A 9,745-nucleotide genomic window follows, 5' to 3' on the forward strand; every position below is an offset into this window, starting at 1 on the left:
ACTTGCTGGGTTAAACACAGTACCACATGGTACAGGAGCTAATGCTGCACTTGCTGGGTTAAACGCAGTACCACATGGTACAGAAGCTAATGCTGCACTTGCTGGGTTAAACACAGTACCGCATATGGTACATAAACTAATGCTGCACTTGCTGGGTTAAACACAGACCACATGGCACAGAAACTAATGCTGCACTTGTTGGTATAAACACGGTACCACATGGTACAGAAACTAACGCTGCACTTGCTGGGTTAAACACAGTACCACATGGTACAGAAACTAATGCTGCACTTGCTGGGTTAAACACAGTACCACATGGTACAGAAGCTAATGCTGCACTTGCTGGGTTAAACACAGTACCGCATGGTACAGAAGCTAATGCTGCACTTGCTGGGTTAAACACAGTACCACATGGTACAGAAGCTAATGCTGCACTTGCTGGGTTAAACACAGCACCACATGGTACAGAAGCTAATGCTGCACTTGCCGGGTTAAACACAGTACCACATGGTACAGAAGCTGATGCTGCACTTGCTGGGTTAAACACAGTACCGCATGGTACAGAAGCTAATGCTGCACTTGTTGGGTTAAACACAGTACCACATGGTACAGAAGCTAATGCTGCACTTGCTGGGTTAAACACAGTACCACATGGTACAGAAGCTAATGCTGCACTTGCTGGGTTAAACACAGTACCACATGGTACAGAAGCACATGCTGCACTTGCTGGGTTAAACACAGTACCGCATGGTACAGAATCTAATGCTGCACTTGCTGGGTTAAACACAGTACCACATGGTACAGAAGCACATGCTGCACTTGCTGGGTTAAACACAGTACCGCATGGTACAGAAACTAACGCTGCACTTGCTGGGTTAAACACAGACCACATGGTACAGAAGCTAACGCTGCACTTGCTGGGTTAAACACAGTACCACACGGTACAGAAGCTAATGCTGCACTTGCTGGGTTAAACACAGTACCACATGGTACAGAAGCTAATGCTGCACTTGCTGGGTTAAACACAGTACCACATGGTACAGAAGCACATGCTGCACTTGCTGGGTTAAACACAGTACCGCATGGTACAGAAACTAACGCTGCACTTGCTGGGTTAAACACAGACCACATGGTACAGAAGCTAATGCTGCACTTGCTGGGTTAAACACAGACCACATGGTACAGAATCTGAGTTTGTAAAAACAAAATCAAGCGGTCCGCAGTTCTGTGTCCGGTTTGATACAGATGTGCGGCCCAGCCTTATCTCCAAGCAGATGTTCGGTTGAACGTTCGTCACGTTTTCTGACGGACGGGCGTCTCTGACAGGAATATCAGAGAATCAGACTCGACTCTCTGAAAACTCACCGACCTTTAACCCCGACATCTCTTTGGGGATTAGTTCACCACTGCAACAAAAGTTGCGCATTTGATTTCTCCAACTTCCCATCGTTTTAATGTTTGGTGGTGCTTAGTCCCGGCAGAAATGTTTAAAACGGCAGACAGCAAGCATGAAAAATCTACAGAGACAAATAAATCTGGCGGGATTCTTTGTTTGCATAATATCGTCTGCTGTGTAGAACCAAGTCATTCGTTTAGTGAATAAGAAAATACTCGTGTCAGTACTGGCGCCTTCGTAAGGTTTTCAAGTCGCCTTCGCCATTACAGCAATGGGTGTTGGGAAATACAAAATATTTTTTTTCAAATGTCTGTTATTCTTGCCTGGGCTGAAGGGTATCAGAGTGAACTATACTACACTACATTTTAAAAGCTATCTTTAAAAGCGTCCAGGGGATCTCTTTATGAAATTTGGTCAGATATACAGATAACACGGTGGCTTCATTTTTAACAAGAACAACAATATGAGACGCCAGGACACACCAAAGTTTGATAGTTGAAGTCTGGAAATCTGTGAATAAAAAAAAAAAAGGAAATATGTATTCCGCTGGTTTGTATCCGGGTTGGGATCGATGGGCGCCCGTCGCGTCCTGATCTCCAAGCAGATGTTGGGTTGAACGATCGTCACGTTTTCAGGCGGACGCACGTGCCTAACAGGAATATCAGAGAATAAGACTCTTGGGAAGCTTAGCGACGTTTTACCTCAACATCTGTTTAGAGTTAGTTCCAAACCGCAACAAAAATTGCACATTATGATGTCTGAAACTCTCTTTCGTGTGAAGGGTTGGTGTTGGTCAGTTCCGGAAAAAAGGCTTGAAACAGACAACAGTTTACAGATACAAATCGGAAGACGGGAATCTGTGCTCGCATAATGCAGTCGGTGTCTCGTGTTTTTGTTTCGTAGAGAGCTAGAGCCAAGTCAAACGTTGAGGAGGTAGATACTAATGTCAGTATTGGCGTCTTCGCAAGGTCTTCAAGTCGACTCCGCATGGCATCAGTGGTGTTGAGCAAGACTAAAGACTTCGGGGATTGTGAGCCGAATATTATCACTGTAACAATCTTTGTCAAATAATTTTTTGTACAGGCGGTTGACTTGGCATTTCTGAGCTAAAAGCCATCTAAAGGACATGAGAATGCCTTAATAGAATGGAAGAGGTAAATTCAAATTAAACTATAAATAATTAAAGTGAGTTTTAAATGATGCACTAGTAAACAGTTTTTGATAAAAGTGTTGTTGGTTGTCCCGGATGAAGTAATAAGTGCTTCTAGATATAGAAATGTACAAAACATGACGTCTTACACGCAAAATGACTGTTTCTCAAGCAAATGGCTGAAACTGGGAAGTTACTGAGTAACTGTCGTTTGGCGAATCTTATTTCCTTCATAGACGCATAGAGATATGTTCTGCCCGGGTAAATACACTGAATTAGACACGGCTCTCGGAAAATTCAACGACCTTTAACCCCTACATCTGTTTAGAGACTAGCTAATGAACGCAACACAAATTACATATTATGATTTCTCCAGCTTTCCCTGGTTTGAATGTTTGGTGTTGCTTAGTCCCGGGAGAAAGGGTTTAAAACAGCAGATATGAAGCATGCCACAGATTACTAAGGTTATTCACAACCGTAGGTTGTCTCTGGCCGGCCATGTTATGCGCCACGAGCAAATGGCGGGTATGGTTCTCTTCTGGAAACCGAATGAAAGGCGTAGGCGTGGTCGCCCGTCGTCGACACTTAAGAAAGTAATCGAGGAGGATGTTGGCCTTGAAGATGAGGAACTTCGATCTGTCATGTGCGACAGGAACTTAATTGTGGAAACACGTGTGTCACCTCTAAAAAGAGGATGAACTGAACTGAACTGAATGAAGCATGTCAAATATACAGGGACAGATAAATCTGGCGGGGTTCTTTGTTCGCATAATATCGTCTGTGTTTACGGTTGTTCGTAGACAGTAAGAGTTAAGCCACACCTTGAATAAATAAGAAAATACTAGTGTCAGTATTATCGTCCTCGCAGTGTCTTAAAGTCGCCTTAGCGATGGCAACAACGGGTGTTGAGCAAGCTAAAACACATCAGGGATTGTGAGCCGAGTATTATCACTGTAACAATCTTTGTCAAATGGATTTTTGAAGAATGGCAGTGTTTTTTTTAAACGTTTTTAAGCAGAAAGTAATCTAAACGTCATGAGAATGCCTAAATATAGTGGCAGCGGTGAATTTAAAAAACAACAACAATGAAACAATAAAAGTCAATTTGTAAATGATGCACCAAAAATAATTAAATATATGTTGTTGCTGGGTCCAAACGAATTGATCGGTGTTTACGGAAAGAGAGGGTACAAAATATAACGTCATACACACCAAATGATAGTTACTCATTACTGGAAAAAATTTAGAAGTTACTAAGAGACTGCGATCTTATTAAAATGATTTTTACCCTTTATTATCGCATGGCCAAAATCAGAATTAAAATGATGATACTTGACATGCCATAAACGTCAAAAATTGCCCCCAAACGCCTAGTTGCCATAGCAACAAGGGATGTTGAGCACATAAAAAATACTTAAATGTGTATGAGCTAAGGATACGTATACTATCGTGGTGAAAATCTTAGTCATGTTTTTTTTAAGGTGCCAGCATTTTGAACCTCACAGCCATTTTATGAGGTAACACAGTTTAGTCTCATGAACGAAATGGCAGTGAATTGTTAGTGAGGCGAATGAAATAATAAATAAATGAAAAATACGAGTTTTTAAATGTTGTTGTTGCCGGCTGAAGTGATGGACGAGGCGGGATATCTCCTCAAACGTTTCCGGACATTGAAATGTGCCGAACATAAATCCACATCCTGCCTTACAGTGGTGTCAGTACTAGCATTTATGTTGTTTAGTACGTAAATATTACCGAATTTTCATCTCTCTCAGAAGGTTTTGAAGATAAACCGAAATCATTGGAACTAAGTATTTGCAACAATGCATTCGACCAGTTTTAAGGGCCAATTTCCAGTTACAGTGTTTCCATATCAAGCAAAAGTTATCTTGAAACATTGTTTTTAGGATCCCTAATATAACGTGGTCTATAGGGCCATGTATATGTTTTAGTTGTTCACTTAATATAAATTTTGTTATCGAGTCTTCAACCATACAAAGTGTGATGTTTTTGAGATGCCCAAATTAAAGAAATTGCTCCAAAACATTTTTTGCCCGTTGCCATGGCAACAGTGGGTGTTGAAATATTCTCCATGGTTTTGAGTACCTTAACGAAATAAGCCAAATGATTCGACTGGTACCACCGCTGTTGGATTCTTACAGACATCTGCTCTTTACTTTCCAAGTTGCAAGATAGAACATACATATATGACACTGCGTTGATAAGTTTGGCATCGAATTGTTATTGATGTAGCGACTTCTTTTTTTTTTAAATATCTGTTGCTGCCAGGCGAGTGGTAAGTAAGATGGTATCTTTCTCCCAACCTTGGGCGTCTGAAACATTTACGGACATAGAAATGTACAAAACACATTTATTGAACCACCGAAGACTTCAGAGAGAGAGATGAAAGTTGAGAATATTTACGTAAACAAAATGAAGGACGAATAACAAGGATGTTAGCTCCAGGAACAACAAGCACCAACATCTCTGATCTGGGATCAATGCTCGCCGACAACTCATATCGATGGATGTGCGCATGCGCGTGTATCTCTGTATGTGAGGATGTGTCGGTAAGGCGTTTGTACCCGTCTGTGCAGCCATTAAACTGTCACCTTCGTTATCGATTCTGATTCCGTATGCTATCTTCTTAATATAACATTGTTTTAAAAACAGTGGCGTTTGTCTTTGAAACCAAGCCAGAACAAGATTTAATCTTACATTTTTATTATTGTGTTTTATTCTGGGCTCGATGTAAATGTCAGGGACTATTGATGTGTTTTATTCTGGGCTATTATTGTATTTTATTCTGGGCTCGATGTAAATATCAGGGGCTATTGATCTGTAGTCCCGAAGTCCGTTAGATACAGACATCAAAGATTTTCTATCGTTTCACGCGACGCTGGTGCTGTTGTGTTAACTTTCATGTCCGTAAACGTTGACCAGAGTAAGAGCAACAGTGGCTGTATGCCGATCTTGTGCCCTTGGGAAAGGCACCTTATACGATTTTCCTCACTCCACCCAGGTGTAAATGGGTACCTGACTTCGGTTGGGGAAGGTCGTATTGAGGTCACCTGTTGGCGCCGAATGGCTGCCGCCCAGACCCTTGCGACAATTCCACACAATGCGATTGTGGATAAGATATGTATTATGTTGTATATTATGTGAAACCTGTAAACCCTGCATCAATTCAGCGCTGGAAAGGCTGCCATTGCGGGTAATTTCTGACCAATAAAAAAAAAAACATTCTGTATGGCTGGATTTAACATGAACTATAAGATTTGACAAGAGAGTGCCTACGGAAATTCGCTACCCTCAATCGGGAAAACTGTGGATTAAATAAAATATGATGATTTCCGCAGGTTTGTGTCCGGGTTGATATCGAAGTGTCCGTCTTATCTCCAAGCAGATGTGGGTCGTCACGTTTTCAAACGGATGGGCTTCTCTGACAGGAACATCATAGAATTAGACTCTCGGAAAATATGACGACCTTTAACCCCTACACCTGTTCACCATCGCAAGTAGAATTACATATTATGATTTCTCCAACTTCTCTTGGTTTGAATGTTTGGTGGTGCTTAATCCCAAGAGAAAGGGTTTAAAACAGTAGATATGAAAGTTAGGAAGTCATCACCAGTGATGAACCGAGACGAGGGGGGATACAAGCTCAGCCACGTTTGGGATTACGTTCTCGCCGCATAAGCGCCACCTACATCGTCTACTTATAGCGGTGAGAAGCAGTACTCCAGTCAGAAGCTCTGAAGAAGGTGTCTGACAGACACCGAAACGTCAGCAGGTGAGATTACCTGGTTGTGTAATAGGAAACTCCAAATATCATATGTTCTACCAACCTGATGAAATTATTTTCGGAAGTAGATATGAAGCATGTCAAATAGACAGGGACAGATGAATCTGACAGGACTTTGTACTCGCATGCTAACGTTGTACGTCTGCGTCTTGGTTGTTCATAATCATAAAGAGCTAGAGTCAGGCCATAATTTCAGTAATTGATAAAATACTAGTGTCAGTGGCGGCGTCTTCGCAAGGTCTTCAACTCGATTTGGTTTAGTGGAGTTGCTCCTTAGTGAATCATGCACTTCCCACACAGAATACTAGATAAAGATCCATTGATTTAAAAAAAAAAAAAAGATTCCAAAAAAGGTGAGTAAACTCATACACCCCGACATCGCCATGAATATCCGGTCGCGGCGTATGTTACCCGGATGTTCTAGTTGCTAAGGCGTTGCTAGGTGTCACTAGGTGTCAGTGGATTCCAGGTTCATCCCTTACCACTGCGCATGGGTGGTTTTGGAATCTACCAATATTGCCGAAAGGGGTGTCGAAGCGAACATAAGCCGTTTCGTTCAGCAAAAGCTGTGAGGATTAAACCATGAGACTCCGACGGAACTGGACCTTACGCCTAGAGCTGCAACAACAAACGTTAACCGGGAGGAACGCGCACTGGAGGGGGTGTAAGGAAGGTCGGTTGTAGTACGTAACGTTATTTGCCTACACGAGACGATGGAAGATCAGCCAGGCTGGTTAACTGTTTGTAGTAATCGATAATGGTGACTTCAGATATCAACAAATAGACATCGGTCGTGTAGCCCTTAACTGCCAGGTACAGAATGCACCTCAGGAGCATCACGTTATCAGACACGAACAGGACGTCTTGTCTTGTAGTTCCAGCACCATTCACCACAATATCTAAAGGACGTTTGGTCGCTCCATCAGAATTCCGTCCGTTGCATGTGGATTGTTTTGCCGAAACTACATAGAAACTATATACAGCCATTTTTCACCCTTTATAGTACCTGGCAGGTTCCGATTACGTGCTGTCCATACTGGGGCTGGACGTCAGGTGATTTAGAACTGAAAGCAGCCAGACGTACTAACCAACCTCATGTATAATGTTCATAGTTTGACCTTCTGTGAACGCAATTGTAGAAATTGTAATCGTGTCTTGCCTGTAGTGCACGTAAGTGTCGACAGACGGCGTCCCGCCACCAGGACGAAAAGAACACTGTGGTGTTTGAGCAATGCCTCCTGGGTTCGCCAGGAGGCGCTTTAGATTAGTGCACGAACCTTTGACGTATGATGCATCACGGGAGAATTCGTACTGATCTTTTATTTCAGAATTGACTTCCTGCAATTTCTGCAAGAGCTTGGCTTGTACAATTTGGGTTTAATGTTAGCCTTGTCTTTTTATTTCTCGAGGAAAATGTATCAATGTGTTATAGACGACGGTAACGTTTCTTTTGTATCATTCTGCACCATGCATGTATTTGTACCTTGGCTAGAATACACGTATTGAAGTCCTCGCTTTAAAGAATCTTATTGAACTGAAATATCTAACCTGGATGCCAGACTTTTTCTAGGGCCTACACAGGCCAGCTCACCGACTCTAGAGCCAACATGTCCCCAATAAAATTCTTAGGCAGTCCCTTCTGATTCACTGAGAAACTTACTTACTTACTGAGTTACTGAGAAACACAAAATATATCACAGAGATCATGGTCTAGAATCGGGCTATAGGATGTTAGGCCGGGTCTTGAAGGCATGCATCCCCACAAACGACGTCCTGTCGATTACGCGAGCTTCGGGCGATTTATAGAAATAAAAGTTGATCCAAAAATTGGCCTTTTACCAGATTAGTCGATACTGACTTCGTCCATGTCTAAGAGATGGTACCATCTCATGGAGGATTTTTAGTTTCTAGTGTTCGACGGACATCGCCCGAGATTTTCATTGGAAAATACGGTCGACGCTCGGGCGATTTTGAAATTCGCCGACTTTCGGGTGATCTACAAAGTCGGCCGACGCTCGCTTGAATTGTGACGCTGGCTAAGAAGTAATTAGGGGTCCGTGTGCTATCTGTGTTGGCGGGGCAAGTTGCTTCCCCTGCCGAAGGATTGGCGCCTGTAGTGCGGTGGTCTGGTACCCAGGCTAGGTCCGGCTGCGGCGCGTGTTACCGCGTACCGGGGCGGACCGGGCCGTGTGTCGGGGTGGCGCCACCCTCCCCCCGCCGGGCCGGCCTGCTACCTACGGTCATAAATCTTCCCGATAACATCAACTGATACCGCGGAAAATCGGCAGCTATCTCGTGATGAAGACCACACACTCGTGCAGGATGATTCTGGTGCCTCATAGTGGGAACAGGTTACGTACGAACGTTTGATATAGCCATATATATATATATAATCCTATCAACGACATGTGTGTACGTCCGAATGCCGGACGTTTCGGAACCTGCATAGTTCGGGCTGTAGCCGTTCAGGAGGATTCAGTACAATACCTAGGACTGTTTCTAGACGTTTTTCCGTCAATACTAGTAAGATGGCCATTTTAACTAAACCCCAACCCTAACCTTAACCTTAACCTAACCCTTGCCCTAGCCGACCTGGACCTGCATGGTGTCGACTGGACTAGCCAGATCGGCCAGCGACGAGACGTCCCGATATGATACCTGCTCGGTTATTAATAAGTTTGATCAACGTGTCAATATTACAAATGTACACTTGTTAAAGTCAGCTAAATTAGACCGAATACCAGGCTAGACATCCAGGGAAAACATCGTCAACTGGTATCAAACCTGCCTTGGAACCAGGCTACTATTTAACACCCCTTATGCTTTGATAACAGGGCACTGGTACCTGTGATGTTTTCCGGGGTGACCCGCCACGACTTGTGAAATAGTTATTATCGTGTCTTGATAAATCTTGTTTATCAAACATTGCTGACAACGAAACAATGGGGTGTATGCGGAAGTGACATCAGAACAATGGCGTGTTTGCGGAAGTGACGTACGTGCCTGGCCGGGTGTCAGGCGGGAACAAGTCGTGCTTTTATAACCCGTGTCCGGTATGACGGCCCCCGTCGGACTGGAGGGGTGGGCAAACGTGCCGGCCTTTCAGCACGGGGGTTAGTCGACAGGACACGTCACAGACACGTCACGGGCACGTCACGGCCGCCCGGACTCCTGAACTTACACGTGAACGCTCCTACCGGGGTCACGGGGAGGTCACTGCAAGGTGACGGTGACATTGAGGCATTCGGAAGCTCTAGCCTTGACCCCTGACGGAATAGAATAAGAGGGCAGATGACCCCAAAGCAACATGATATTTGTGCCGTGATAATATTTAAGGGCACATGACAGTTTCCACTAGATTCTACCGGATTCCGCAGTTTCCTCACTCAGAACA

Source organism: Branchiostoma lanceolatum, chromosome 18 (assembly GCF_035083965.1).
Source record: "Branchiostoma lanceolatum isolate klBraLanc5 chromosome 18, klBraLanc5.hap2, whole genome shotgun sequence".
In the NCBI taxonomy this organism is placed as follows: Eukaryota; Metazoa; Chordata; class Leptocardii; order Amphioxiformes; family Branchiostomatidae; genus Branchiostoma; species Branchiostoma lanceolatum.